General features: G+C 44.3%; 1 protein-coding gene across 4 annotated transcripts in view; it reads left to right on the top strand.

Moving 5' to 3' along the window:
* ESRRG (estrogen related receptor gamma) overlaps positions 1-16,200 on the top strand; it is a 283,470-nt gene that overhangs the window by 132,600 nt on the left and 134,670 nt on the right. The window lies entirely within an intron of this gene.

Genomic DNA, 16,200 nt, shown 5'->3' with positions numbered 1-16,200 from the left:
CCTTTCTCCATTTTGGCCTTATATCTTGTGTGCCACCTCTACCCAGATGCTGGTGATGATTCTTCAATGCAGGGGTCTGCGTTATTTAGAAGATGTGTCAGTTTCTGTTCTCACTTCAATAGATCATCGTAGATGACAGCTCTGAAACCAGGCACTTGTAGGTAGAGCAGCAGCCTCAGATCTTTTCAATAGTGATTGCGGACCTGAGGCTAGTATTGAGAGGACCTATTCTCTGTAAACACAACCACTTTCCATAGTAATCTCTAGGTCTCCTAGATTCATGGTTTCCTCAAGAAGGTCAAGTTGAACCCCCCTGCCCCCACAGTTTTAGAGATTTGTCGAGATCGACAACAAGGAGAATACGTGTTGTGGCAGAGTAGGCCTATCCAACTTCGAGAAACATGGTTTGTAGTGGAAACCACACAGTCTGAAATGTCAATAAACTCTTTTGTAAAGTTTGTACAGCTGCTTGCTTGTTTCAGAGCGCTGAATGACTGGAAGGTGATGGGGAGTCATAGGGAAGCATGGGTGGTTTGGGAGACGGAGAGAGAGCGAGAGAGAGCAGGGTGGGTGGAAGCATAAAGCATAGCTCTCCAACCTCCAGTCTAAAGACCACAAAGAACCAGTGGGTCCCTGCAACCTTGGAACCTCATTTGGCCACGTTTTGCGCACGTCTGAGGCTTTTACATGGAACAAAACAGATGTGCCTGTAAATTCTTACCTTCATCAGGGTGCTGCACCTTGAGAAATAATTGTGACGTGGAATGGTAAAGACTCAGGTCCTTTGATGAGTAGTGGGGTTCTTGCAATGGCGCAATGGCACAGTGTATAGTCTTGGATATTTGAGAACCCTCTGCCGGTGTTTATAATGAAGGTCTGAAGAGTGAGGCTGACAACTATTTATTTTGGAATGGCAGCATCCTTTCTTTATGTGACGAACCAGGCTTTGATTCAATGGAATGTTTGTCATTCATTCTCTAGTGCCTTTCTCTGAGCTGGGGAGAGGCTCACAAGTATTGCCAAGTAGTCCCATGTGACTCTGTGGTGCAATATTGAAGGCTGTCTTAATTTTCTTGCATACACTTTGGTGCTCTGAAGGCAAATAAGCTCAGACAGATTTAGCAATAGAAACCAAAATCAAGACTTTACTATCAGCTCCCCCATGAAGTGACACAGAAGATTCAAAGTACATCTACCATTTGAATGCGTCTTTCCCAACTAAGGGCTCCATTCATGGAATATTTGCCCGGTTTAAAGTGAATTTGCACTGCTGAAAAGTGACTTTGCACTGCCGACACAAACCCTGATTCATGGAACTGTGCAAAGTGTATTTTTGCAGTGCAGACTCTGGGCAAACTTTGCATTTGGGTACTCAGTGTGCCCCGTCGCTTTAATATGCAGAGCCTGGAAATGGGTGCTGAAGGCTTAAGTTAGAGATGTCAGCGTATCCAAAGGGGGGGGAGACACACTATGATGGGAAGCATACCAAAATGTCGCCCTCAAAATTAAGACGGCCGAAAATGCAGACTTTTATTTTTTTCTGGACCCCCCCTTACACCGCATATATTTGTGGGGGGGTATAGAATAGAATATTAATATGGGGGGGCTGCAGGCGGTCTCCCCCCGCATATATATGTGATGTACGTTTTTTTTTTAAAGTGTGCATTTTCAGCCGTCGCAATAATCACATAGATCCCTATGATGTCACTAAAAACATTTTTTAATGGATCCATGCACACTTATAAAGAGATTAACTGCAAAAAAATCCCTTTGCAATTTTGGGGCATGTCTGAAAAATCTCAAGCCCCAGAGTTGCAAGAAGATGAGCAACTGATTGTATTCTGGCCAGGGAGCATCGTCGTGACCAGACCTGCCTTTGCAGTATCTTCTCTTCCTGGTTGTCTTTGATTGGCTCAAGGGACAGGATGGGAGGAGAATGAGGTGTGTTTGTTTCTATTTTATCTCATGAAATACAAAAGAGCGGTGGCTGGTCCAAATAGAAAGAAGCAATGAAACGCCACTGCGAAGGAACTGAAGGGAAGATTCAATCTTCGGACAATTTGAAACATATCGGAGTCAACCCATAGAGAAATGCGATAAGCGTGACTCCCAGTAAGTTGGCTAAACATATTACAGAGTGTGTGAGCAAATGGAGTTAGTCCATTGTACATGTTTAATTTCCTATTAGTCTCTGGCGTTTACTACTAGCATCTGAGCTCGGGCATCTGTAAATTCAGTTAAATACACTGCATTGTCTAAACATATCAGAGTTCCAATCAGTCACCCTGGCCGCAGATAAGAAGCCTCTTGTATTATTGAATCTACAATGGGCCGGCTCTGCAGGCGCAAAGATAACAGCCAGTTATTTCACTTGAAGTGTGAGGAGAAAACTGTGGCTTCACTTGGCCGCTACACCTCTGACATTTATTGCAATCTTCTGATTTGTTTGATGCGGCGGATGTGAATTTGCGTTTAGATACATTATAGGCTCGCTGCAACCGTAATTGAGCCCAGCTAGGTGAGCACTGTAAATAAACTAAGCATATTGCCTTGCTTCAGTTCCAGAAAATAATGTTTCAGAATCATCTGGAACAAATGTTTCCATTCCTTTGCTACTCACATGTTTAGGTTTGGGTAGACAAATCTTCAGCTCTTTTGAAGATGCATACAGAGGGGCCTTGGCGTCAATCAGTTGCGCCATGATGCCCAGAGTACATACATCAAGACAACATTCTATTATCATGGCAGCCATTTTGTCCGATTGAGTGGAACTTTATGAATGGCAAGGGGTGATTTGTAAATATAACTTTGAAAATAAATTGATATGGGGTGGGGATAAGAGGTTAAAAGGGGTGGTGGTGTTAGATATGTGGGGAAACAGGGTGTTTGTGGGTAACACACCAAATAAAAATTAAAGAAATGCAGTATTTTAATGACTGGCCACTGCTGCACATATTTTTCTCATAGCAACAAGATCCAATTCTTTGTTGATAGGTTTCACTTTACAAATCAAATAAATCGCAACATAGAAAAATAGAAGCCATTCTTGGTAGTGGCAAAGCCGATGGAACTTCGTAATACCCTTCACCACCACGTGCCCCAATAAATCACACTCACTCCAGGCAGATCACCAACAGGAGTGGCACCTACTCACCTTTCAGGTAGGAACTGAAGAGGAATCCATCCCTTCAATGTCTCTGATGCCTCTAGGCCGCTGTGTACAGATGGATCCTGTTTGCCATCCCTACCCAGCTCATAGACATGGCCATCTGTGTCAAGCACCATAGGTGTCAAGTTCTGATGATATGCTAGAAACGTAATGCAAAGGATAAAGAGGCGCCTGCTTAAGGTGTGTGAGGGGACACAGAAGGAGTAACAGGCCCTGCTTTGCTAAAGTGGCAAGAGGAAGACACTGGATCTACCCAACCCTGTGCAAAACTTGTTGATATCGCACTTAATCACACCCCCACCCCCATGTCCTGGCTCGCATCGCTTTTACAGCACGGGTCCATGTCATCTGTTAGTTGTGAATGTCAACTCTTCCCTTCTACCCTAAATTGTACATTCCAGTACTAAATGCTATGCTGTAGGGCTTGTTGCTCCATATGACCATGTCATGTATACATGTAACTCCTATTGGTACAGATCATTGTTTCTCGAAGCTAGTTTCCCACTCAAAACAACACTACATAAAATTGGGCGTGGGGCATTTGCACTGAGCTTCCACTCCTCAGCTCTTCCCCCTTTCCCCGGGACTGCATCTATTTCATTGGCCTACGAGTTCACCTCTCCATGTTGCCTTGCACCCTCAGCCAGTAAAAGGAAGCAGGTGGCTGTTAGAGGACAAAGTTGAAATCCGTGGCAGAAGAGCCCAGTTCCCTTTTGCTAAGGCACCGCTGGATTGTGGTCCAGTGCACACAGCACGCAGGCACTCCGACACCCTGCTCCTTTCATGAACAAACAAGGGGGCCACACGCCCTGTCCATCTCTTATCCATCAGCGTTTAGCTGCCCTGTGCTTTCATTGTTAAATTCCTTTTAATTACATGTCATAGTTAGATATGCCCTAAATTCACCACTCTTTCCCGGCAGATTATGCCTGTTGTTCATAGCTCCTGCTTACTACCTCTTACAGTTATATCTGCACATAGTTCTGCTTCCATAGCATACCTGTCAGTTCCCATCATTTCCCTCATTCACAGTTTTAAATGTCACATAGATTGGCCATGTCTCTAGGATCCTATCCACATGTTCCCTTGGTGGTCTCATTCTAATTCCAGACATATTAATCTACATGTTTTCTAATACCATGATACATGTTTTGTGTATCTTTTGAACTGCCCTGAAATCTTGTTGTATGTGAAACGATAAAATAAAAGTCAATGCCTATGACATGGGTCTGCAACTTCTGTTTTAGAATACAAATCCCGTCAGACTCAGCTGGTATAGAGGGTGAGGGTTCATGGGAGTGCCTTGGTCAAAAACATCTAGAAAGCCACAGATTGCAGAACCTCTGGACTATGAGCACATGAAATGAAACTTTGCAATTAAATAAATGAAACTAAATGTTATTGTTAAAGCAACTTGTAATATTTCAATCAGTTCTTTATATTGCGATATCGAGAAGGAATAGTCATAGTGAAGAACAAGCTTGCCCCGCTTTTATTAGGTCAACATAACGGTAGTGACCAGACAAACTGACCGAGGCTTCCGGAGATCTTGCCAGCTGGTACAAATAAAAGGTTGTCCCAAAGGCCCTATTTTACAGGAATGTGAATACCTACAAGGAACAACTGAGTATGAGATTTGAGATCTATTGAAATATGGTCTTGTCAATCAAAGAAATCTCCCAAGTCGGCACCCATAGGTCGTTTCCACCTTCTTCTTGGAGATTGGAGTAGAAATAACTGCCATTCATATCTGAGGGCTTTGAACTTTCAGAATTTCCTGGGCTTTGTTCTCTCCATTGGGCCTGTGTACGAGCAAAGATAAAAAGTGGTTAAGCGAAATCAATGCTTTGCCTGATATGGCGCCACACGAGCCTCACAAACCCAGCAAATGCCCAGAGAAAGACAAAGGTATCAGTTCAGAACCGTTCAACACATAGGAGTTTGTTTGTTATGTGGCGATTAACCCGTGCTGAAACAACCTCCCCTCTGCCCTTCAACACGAGCCGCAACCAGTGGCTGGCAGGTACCCGTGACCGCGTGGAGCGTGTATGACCGAGCCATGACTGTAGATAAGATATTAAAAGTGCAAAAAATCACAATTGCTTCTCTGTGTTGCAGGGACTCCGAGTTTGATAGCTGGCTGATGAAGTAGTGTAGTGGGCTACAACTTACTGAGTGGGCTAGAAATAGAAGCGAGTAAGCGAGTGATCAAGGGAACAAGCAAGTGAGTGAGCTAGTCAGAGACTGACAGATTGAGGGAGGCAGGTTGGCAAATGAGTGAGTAAGAGAGTGAGTAAGTGAGCATGCAAGCAAGTAAGTTAGTGATCTAATCAGAGTGTCAGTGACTGTGACTAAATAAGCGTTCAAGCAAGTGAGCTTGTTGGAGTCCGAGAGAGTAACTGAGAAAGGCTAACAAAGTAGCAAGTGAATAAGCATAAATGTGAGTAAGCTGGTCAAAGAGAGGGGGAGTTATTGAGAACGGATTAACAAACAATTAAATGAGTGTGCAAGTGAGTAAATTAGTGAGCTAGTCAGAGCGTGAGAGAGTGAGCAAGTAAGTGAGCAAACAAGTGAGAGAGCAAGCTAGTCAGAGAGGGAGTGAGGGTTAGCAAATGAGTAAGCAAGCAAGTAAGAAAGCATGTAAGCTAGTGAGAGAGTGAGTGGGTAAGCATTTTATAAAGTATTAATCTGACATCATTGGCAGCTTGTGATGGTGGTGGAGAAATCCATGTTGGAATCCTGACACATCAACCCCCCTGCAAAGCTCTAAGCTCGGGCACTCACACTTGACATCTTTCTTGAAGGTACCAGTGGTCTGCTGTGAGCAGCTTGATTGACCATCAGCTTTATTTGAGTTTGTAGCTTTTTGTTCAGACCCCTCCCTGACTCGCAGGAAAAGTGTGTTTTGCCCCACTACTCCCAGAGTGGATTTGTGGTAGGTACCCTGACTCCTCGGGCATCACGGAGTTAAACTTACACGTCTGAGCTTTCAATTGCGATCTCTAAAAGAGATGTATAGAGTCAGCCCAGCTTTGTCTTTGATCAGCACCTGGCCATATGGGAAGCCGGGGTGTGTTCTATTCGGCAAACGAAGCCGTGGGCAGCACCATTCTGTACCCACGGTATCATTCATGCTTTTCTCGCTGGAAGCGCTAGGTAGAAAGCATGCACAAATAAAGGTTTGATGTATGAGTTTGTAAGTAATTTGTAAACAGTAAGGAACTTAGAGATTCTGAAAAGGGTTAAAAAAACTTCCTGCACTTTTAGAAACCATGGGCCTCATTACGACCCTTGCGCTGACGGAATTAAGGGGGCTGGTACGGGACCGGCCCCCTTCATTCTGTCAGGGCTGATTACGAGGTTCCCTTTGCGGGACCCGGATCAGACGTCTGCTAAAACCAGAAGTCTTTTCCGGGTCCCGCAAGGGGAAGAGAGAGGTAACAACTGGACACTTGTAATGTGCCCGTTGTTACCCCCCTCCCCATTCCCATTGAGCCCTATGGGGGCTCAAATGGGAATGGGGAATGATTCCTGCAAGGAGGACTTACCGGGTGCTCCTATGTCGGAATGACCCGGTAAGTCCCCATTGCAGGAACCCGGTAATGGAGCCCGGTTTGGAGGCAGCCATGGAGCTAATAGCTCCATGGCTGCCTCTAAACTCATAATGAGGCCCAATGGCTTTCCTCCATACCTATCTCTGGTGCATCAAAGTTTGCAGCTCATAATCGCCTCTGCATATCTTAACATGTCTCCATGGGGACTGTCACCTCGGGCAAATTGGACTTGTACGTTTATAAAAGAGAATCAGGTTTTATTACGGTGCTTTATGGTGATTTCATCCCACACCTAAGTACTTCAATACAAATCTGGTAGTCCTCTGTTTATCGTCCTCAGAAGGATGAATTTGGTGCTGCCAGGACTCTATCCGTTGGCTTCGAATCACAAGCAGGCAGATATCACATGTTAGCAGCATCACTCCAGAGTGAGTTCCACTCTGCCTGCTTCTGTTTCGCCTCCTGCCACTCTCCTCTTGTGACCTGTCTGTGCAATGAGGCCATTGTGTTGACATGTATTCTGTGCACTTGGGGGCAAGTGGCCTGCAACCATCCATTACAAACTCCAAATGAATGGATTCATGTTCATGTAGCTCAGCTCTGTATGCCCTATGCATAAGTCTTACCGGTTAATAGATTTAAATAGGGGTATTCTTTTTAAATACATGTAACTAATAAAATATTGATAAGGCACTGGTTCAAAGCCATAACCAAAAATGTCAATGGTGAAACTCCAGCCTCTCCACATTATTTATTTTATTTGAATGTTTTGATTAGTGTGGCCCTACCCAGCGGGTCTCGGAGCGCGTAACATGGTTCAACGTTTGAAAAAGTTGGGGTTGAAAAAACAAGTTACAAAATGTTTTCAGGAAAGGATAGAAAGATTAAGAAAGACATGTGATAGGAGTGGACAAGGCAGGGCTTTGTGTGGGGTAACAGGTATGCTTTGAGGCTCTTTCATAGTCCCTTTATGTTCAACCCACCGTGCACGCAATCCAGAAACCCTCCCCGAGAACTCTGAAACCTGGAGCCTCTTCAGTTTACAATGGTCAGACCAAGGTCCTCCTTCACCTTTGCTTCGACATGGAGATCACCCCTCAGATACTTAAAGATACCAATGCCCAACTTTACAGCAATGCCCATGGATTTCCTGGCCAACTACTGTCAGTGCGCGAGCTGAAGCAGGCAAAGAGATGTATTTCTCTGAGTGCTGCACCTGGAATCTGCTTCAAAGCACCAATGAAATTACTGCAATTACAGATCTGAACATGTCTTGCAACAGGCGCCAATGTCCTGTTATAGGTGTATTGTAGAATGCACAACTATCACTGTAATGGGCAACCAACACCAATGCCAGTTTAAAACATGTTAGTCTTGCTAAATCACACCAGCTGTGATGTGAAGCCTAACAAGTGGTGCAATATGAACTAATTTACATATACATTCAGATCAGTCCCTGGTGGGTAAAATACATCACTGATATCCCCAGGGTGAAAAATATACCTTCTCTGCTTGGCGTGTTTGGCGAGAAACTTCTCACCTCCTTCCACGTTGACCTGAAATACAAGGGGAACTCCAGGGAGAAGGCCTGGCCCAGACCCTGCCCATGAAACCAGTTCTGATTCCCACGGATGTGTACTTGTAGATATGACTGTTTGTGAAACCGTTCCGTCATACCAATCAGTACACTTCATAAAACGACCTGGTAGTTACATAGTGGGGCATTGGCATGCCGCTCAATTGGATGGCTCTTTCAGTTTGACTGGGCCTAGGAGAACCTTTCTTGTCTAGGTTATTCCCCTAGTGCGGTCGTAACCCAACAACGTTATCATCCGTTGGCTCTTTGATGGACGGTGTGGTCATAGAGACCACCACCACAGTTGAACATTCATTGATAGTCTGGAGTTCTGGCTGCAGTGCGTCATTCACACTGGAGATGATCGTGGAGGAGTTCGCGTTCATGATGCGTGCAGTTGTCGGTTTGTGGGCGTATATCGGCACAGCTAAATCACGTGATTTGTTTGCACCCTATACCTGATGGGAATTATTTCTCTGACTTGCAGAACTCCACTTTCCGACCAGACTGGATACTAGGTAGCCTCAGCCTTTCTTTTTTTTTTTTGCTACTTAAATTCTTCCGTGGTTCGGTTTTTTGTTAACAGAAGCGATTAATGTATGCTGGCTTAATCCCTCTTCTGCAGTGCCGCACCTCCAACCCTACCAGTTTAATTAACACTGCAATCCTCGTATTATTTTGGTGCACTGATTACAGGCAGAGACTAAGTGGAAGCCAGTTTGCTGTCCCAGGAGATGTCAGTGTTAACAATGCTCCGGCTTTTTTCTCTTTCCTTCATGAACTCCAGATAAGCAGCCGGCCCTGGCTAGATTTCATTACTGTCACGCGCGCTTCATGGTCATCTTTTCAGATTTGAAAGGATCATTTGTTAACTGGAAGCGGCCATTTTTTTTCTTTTTGCCTTTGAAATATAATTTTCAATTTTTAATTTGATTCATTTAGATGAAATCATTAATCAGGGTTGAAACTGAGTTAATTTTCTGGAAAATAAATGAGGTTGTTGGAGTGAACGTTATTAAGTGGCTTCTTTGTAAGGACAGGATAATAGCTGAAAATCTGGACTACTTTGCGCATGGATGGGCCTTTGGGCGCCCAGCAAGGATTGGAGGAGGCATAATGTATTTCCTTAAGACAAGAGTCGCGCAATGTACTTCTGACATGGATTTTTAAAAAAGGCATCTGGTGTAAACTGAAGTCTTTATTACCTGCATTCTCATGTAAAATGCTCTCCTTCCCCATCTGCAGGTCTGAGACACGCTTCGTTGGACTCCACTCGGTAAACTGCACCAAATAAATGGTGCCAATGATGAAATAGGTGAACTGTTACTAATATGGGCACCAGATTAGTTTGATGAAAAATATTCATTTAATTTAAATTGAATGCAAGAATATTTTGAATTTTTGGGGGGATTTCTACAGTGGTACCTGACACCATGGCAGTTTCAGAGATGTGGATGTCATGTTATGTTAGCAATTCTTATAGAGCGCACGTACACCCGAGGGTATCTTGGCGCTAGGATACTAAGGACAACGCCACAGTGCCGGCCTAGAAGAGGAACATTTTAAGGCATTGACGAAATTGAAGATGATTCTCCAAGCTGCGTAGAGCTGCCGGGAGATCTTTCCAAAGGGTACCAGCTGTAATAGAAAAAGCCTGAGCACCAACCCCCATCAGCCAATTTAGGGATGAACACAAGGGTGGCCGTTCTAGACCATAGAGTATGGTCTGGCAAAAAAGGGCGAGAATTTGTCCTGCAAATACTCTGCCTCTTGATGATTGTATGCCCGGTGCACCAGGCATAGGGATTTTAATTGAATCCTCTTGACCACTGGGAGACAGTGGAGCGAGTGGAGGACCTGGCTGATATGGGCTCTATAAGGAAACCCAGTGGCAACCCTTGCTACCATATTCTACAAATGCTGCAGCCTCTGGTCAAGACACTTCTGCTGAGCCAGGTAAAGAGCATTGCAATAATCAGTGCAGCTGTTGATCAAGGAAGCCATTACCTGGGCCATAGGGTAGCGGTAGGAATGGTGAGATCTTCCGGAGTACCTTCAGGGAATAAAAGTCCATCTTGCAGACCACAATCACTTGTGCCAAAATTAACAGGGAGGAAGAAAGATAGACACCAAAATTCTTTACCATTGACACTGGGATGGGAGGGTCTCCTAGAACAGATGGCCAGAAAGAGGGAGAGCAAATAGTAGCCTTTGGAGACATACCCACCACCAGAACCTTTGTCTTATCCCCATTCAGCTTAAGAAAGTTGCTATCCATCCATTTCTTCACAGCCAACAGACACTAGTTCAAGCGTGCAGATACCTCAGTCTGGTCATGATCTAAGCTGACCAGAATCTGGGTGTCATCGGCATAGGTGTAGCATCTGAAGCCGTGAGAGCGCATCGATAGCAACCAGCGGCTGGACATAGATGTTGAAAAACATCAGGGACAAGGCAAAGCTTTGGAGAACACCGCAAGACAGGAAGTGAGAAGTGGAGAGAAAGGGAGGAAGGGAAAGTGACTGGCCCCAATCAGATAGAAATGAGGAAAACCAGTCCAGGATGTTCACGAGAGTCCCGCTGCCACTAAGGCGCGAAAGGCGGATGGAGTGGTTGAAGGTGTCAAAAGCCGTGTATAGACCAAGCAATATCAGGGCTCCCACACCAGCACTTTTGACTAACATGGTTAGATCATCAAGCACCGACATGAGGACACACTTGGTACACCACCCCGAGCAGAAGAAAGATTAGAGAAGAGGTGCCACCAGAGATTTCAGCAGTTTCATGAAAAAGGGAAGCAGACAAATAGGTTTATAGTTGGCAGGAACCAAAGAATCGATTGAAGGTTTTTTTTTAAAAGAGGGAGAACAATATCCAGTTTAAGCTCTAGGGGATGCTACCCTGTTTACAAGGTACATTGACTGCAGGAAGGATCTCCTTATGTACTACTTCTGGAATAGGATCTGAGGGGGTGGCAGATTTCAGCTGGCTAACCGCCTTAGCAACCTCCTTAGTAGAAAACTCCGGGAAGCAAGACCAGGAGTGCAAAGCCAGCTTGCCAATTTCACCCGAGCAGATAGTGCTGCCATTCAAGGTGTTTGCAGATAAATAATCACAAATACTTGTGACTTTGGTAATACAAAATTCAGCCAGTGAGTCACATAAGATTTGAGAGGGTGCTACCCTGGGCGATATTTGAGCTGTGGATGTAAAGGATTTGACCACAGTAAACAGCTCTTTTGACTGGCTAAAAGCAGATAGTACCTTTTCAGTAAAAATCTCCTGCTTAAGCAGTTGAATTGCTGTATGGTAGCTATTGGTGAGCGTATGAAAATGTTTTTTCTACCAGGCCCTAGGAATGGCACCACTTGCGCTCCCCTTGCCCAACCTCAATGCAAGCAGCTTTCAACTCTGCTGAGAAGCAAGGCGCAGACGGACGCTTGTGGGAGCGGAAGAGTTTAAGAGGGGCAACTAGATCAGCAGCCTGATGTAAAGACAGAGCTAAAGTGGAAAGGTCTTTGGCGAAAGCTGACTTGTAGTTGTCAGTAATGATTGAGATCATCGCATTGTGATCTGCTGCCCTCCTGTTGCAGTGTAAAGTAGCAGCGGGACGATGACCTGTGGGAGATATGGTATACGGCATAGAAAAAGAAATGGCGTGGTGGTCGGACCAAATTACCAGATTAAGGAGAACCTCCAGTGAAGGGTCTCAAATTGATGGCGAAACTGGAGGAGTAGCAGCAATATGGGGGAGACAGAAAGGAAAGTAGCCTATGTCCTTGCTAACAGAGGACTGAGGCCCAGTGAAGGTATTGTTTTATTTTTTTATTTTATTTTATTACTTATAGTTTATGGATGATTTGCGGTGAGCTATGTGTGGTAGTGAATAGGATGCAATCTGCTAATGAGTCAAGAGAACTTTGAAGTCTAGCCAACACACCTATGAATGTGTCTTTTCTTGCCTCCAAATTTCAATTTGGCGTCATTTTCAATCTACAATTGGTGCAAATATTGAATAAAAATCATATACGAGAGGTAATGACAGCTCAACTACATACGAAAAGGAACATATGGACTCAGAAAATATCCTTTTAGATGTTGTGCATTTCAGTAAGAGTGTATTTGGAATTTTGAAAAAAATGGCAGCTAGTAACGTCATAGGATGCGGCTACCGGTTTGGTCCAATGTTTTTTTTTAATTTTCAAAACAGAGATTTTAGTTTTAGGGAGTGATTCATAAAGAAGTAAGTATGAGTAACTCTGACTCACTCCTAACGTACTCATGCACTTATGATTGCAGGCAGTCTCTGGTAGAGAAATGTAAATATTCCATACATAAGACATTGTGACCCTGGAGGACTCTTTATGCATTACTATAAAAGAGAAATCCTTTGTATTATGTCAAGGCTGTAATGTGAATAGTCTGCTCAAAAACACCCAAATATCCTGTGATTCAAAGTGCATCGAATCACGAAACCTTTATTGTAATTTGACCAAAACAACTGTGAGAATCTTTGTCCTATAGGGGAGAACAGGCTACCATACTACGTCACGCCCTAAAACATGCCCCATTGTCATTTGGAGTCCTGGCAAGGCATCCACAGAGCACTAGAGTATGTTTTGATGCAAGCATGCTATAAACAGAAAGGACTTTTTATGTTTTTGGCCGAAGCGTCGAAGCCTCTTAATCACGCTTCAATTCATTGAGCCATCCACCTGTACTATTGGTATAATGCAGACATCTCACGGTGGCCCCATAGCCCTCCACATGTGCAACGCAATATCTCTGCAGCAGAACTCAGAATGATGTATTGTTTTTGTGCTGCGGATATTAAGATATCTTGTGAGTTTCTGCGAGCATATTGGACTGAATGGGAAGGAATCCTCCAGACATTGCTCACATTCCCAGACTTTATTTGCAACGTGTATTTTATTAATCAAGTTATTTACCGGCAATCAAGACATCTGAACTGTTTAATGTTCCCACACTCCCATGCTCTGATTTTTTCTGGTGTCATATCCCTTTAATTTAGCCCAGGTTTTTTCCAGGCGCCCTGTGAGATTCCCCAAACAAAAGAAGGCGCGTCAAAAGCCTACCCATCACCGAAGACCAGATCATGTTTCTAAGCAAGTGTCTTGATCGGTCGGTTGTGAGCAAAGGCTCAAAGCAAACTTTGGGCAAAACTCCAACCAATTAAAAACAACAGGCTGCGTGGTGAAAAGCAAACAGGACTACGAATAGCATCTTCAGCCTTGTTTCTGAGAGCTGTAAAATAAATAACGAGTCTCTTTTTGATAATCCTAGCTCTTGTTTCTTGTCACTTTTCATTATTCATTCCATTCTATGGTTATGGGTTGAAAAAAATCAGAAGATAACTCGATACTTAGACGACTTCCTTTTTTAGCTAAGCATGGGTAAGAGAACATCCCTTTCTAAAGATTATTTTAGAAATTCCCAAAAGCCCATCTTATTATATAATATGAGTGTTCTTTGTTTGGCACATATCAAACCGTTATTCTACGTGTCCTGTCTTTAGGCTTCCCCAAGTTTATCCTGATATACAAATTCTCTACTGGATGTGTTAGATCAAGCAGGTGGCAGATCTCTACCTTTGTATAAACATGTGGATGCAATTGCAATGCCCTGTGAATCCTGTGGGAAGAGCCAGCTACAATTATCCATATACCTGATCGAATAACAAAGGATAGTTTTATATCATGGGTCTTGCCCGAATATCTAAAAAAGTCTCTTAGGGCACCGTATTATGTTATGTCTACATTAAAATCAGGCTATAAAGAGTACCGGAAACATGATGGACCCTCCTCTTATCATCATCCAAGATGGAAAAGTGGTAGATGTAGCAGATGGTGGTCCTGGCAGAATGGCTAGCCCCAATTCACACAGTTAATAAAACAATAAAAGGAACATCAAAGCATGGAGTTTTAATAGGATGCAAGCAGTTTTATCCCACCTTGGAGTTGGGTGTATATGCTTGAGTGAGTGAGTTAGGTGACCTGTTGCTGAAGTATGTTTTACACCAACCCACAATAAAGCTCTACATTTCACAGCCCATCAGAGTGGAAATGGAAGAATAAAGAAAGAGGCCACTCTGAAAAAATGCAAAGCCAAATCTGTTGCTACGAAACTGTTATAGTGATACCTGTCAAGATTATAGGGATGTCATCTCTTTGTTACACTGTATGTACAACATTGTCAGAGTGTTGGCCACCAGCCCGCTGATAATTCTGTGTACAGTGCAATGAATGGATGGCGAGCTTGTGATATTGGCAACATTCAAAGACTTTTTTTTGCAATGGATTTGGCTTAGCACTTCTTTAGAGGGACCTCTTCCTTGGCAGCTTGCTTTCTACCACTGCATTGGCAGCAACCCTGTACAGACTTACCAAGCCTCAGCAAAGAGTAGAAAAGCAGCCGTGACACATGCTCACATCCGGCGGGGGGCACATATGCGTCTCTCACTGTTGACAATGTACTACTGTTGATGCCCGCTGCAGTAGAAACCCAGCTCCATGCATCCATTGGTGGACCATCCCCAAAAAGGTCAGGCAGAATGAAGGCCTCTTAGAAGCAACAGCTGCCAAATTCTGAGCATCTATGCCGCCATGCTCAGTCGTGAGCAAAGGGGAACCTCCTGTCAAGGGTCTCAAGTTGATGGCGAAACTGGAGGAGTAGCAGCAATTTGGGGGAAACAGAAAGGAAAGTAGCCTATGTGATATCTTTCCATGTCATTGCTCACAGAATGCCAGTGATGGTATTGTTTTATTTTTTTATTTTATTTTATTACTTATAGTGCAGACTTAGCTCAAGTGCAGCAGAAGGCTTTACAACAGGATTGTGCCAGCATTGGGCTTGGCATTATATAAAGTATGGTAAGAGAAGAAAGGTTTACAAGTTGCAAGGGGTGCTCCGGCCAAAGAATTTGAGATGATCTGAATGACATTTCTGGGTAGCTGGTGCACAAGGAAACCTGGCAACCAACCAAGAGACTCACGCTTTTGCAATTGGTGGTTGTTTTGTTGCAAGGAGGGGTGACTGAGGCAGGTGAGATTGCCCTGGAATTTGAAAGGTGAACAGTAACAGCCGTGCTAACTCAACAGGGGACATTTGTGGAGCCTGAGACATAATGACATTAAAGCCTTATCAAAGGGAGAATGCAGGAGGCATTGCAGAGACAGCTGCCTCCATCGTTGGTGGCAATGTCGGAGAACAGACTGCCCGGGTAAGGGAAGCTCTCTGTACTTGTGAAACTGTTTGAGATTTTAATGGAGTGGGATAGGACCGGTGTCGGGTAAGGTCGAGGGGCCTGTACGTATGGGTGAAGGACCTATTGTGAAAGTAAGATCTTACTCACAAGCAGGGAGATCATCTGCTTATCGGCACGTGTCTAACCATAGAGGCATGCTGTCTACATCTGCCCCCTTAGAAAAGTGGAAAAGTCAGCTTTCCCTTCTGAAGAGCACCCCTAGAGGCCACAGCTAGGGAAGGCAACCAAGGACACATATCAATGCCAAATGTACTGAACTAAAATGAGGGAGAGACTGCTGCCGCAAGTGTTACACCACTTTTCATTCCAGGCCCCACGCCATCCCCACACTCTGGATTTGGCCTCTGGTCTCCACTTGGAATCCCGTTCCAACAGTCCCATCCCCTATGCCCATGCTCAAAACATACGCAGAGCCTGCGTCCAACGAGCAGTTGTGCGCGCTCACAAGTGTGGGGAATTGTGCATTCTGAGCTTCAGTCTGATATTCCGGGCACCGCTTCAGTTGCATCCCCAGTTTTTTTATATGGGCCTTCAAGAATACACCAACCATTTAACTGAACAAGGCTCGTTTCCTCAGCAAACTACCACAGACCACGACCCTGTAGCCTACATTTGC

Source organism: Ambystoma mexicanum, chromosome 4q (assembly GCF_040938575.1).
Source record: "Ambystoma mexicanum isolate Mex_15411 chromosome 4q, UKY_AmexF1_1, whole genome shotgun sequence".
Classification (NCBI taxonomy): domain Eukaryota; kingdom Metazoa; phylum Chordata; class Amphibia; order Caudata; family Ambystomatidae; genus Ambystoma; species Ambystoma mexicanum.
This window is presented reverse-complemented; position numbering and strand designations above follow the sequence as displayed.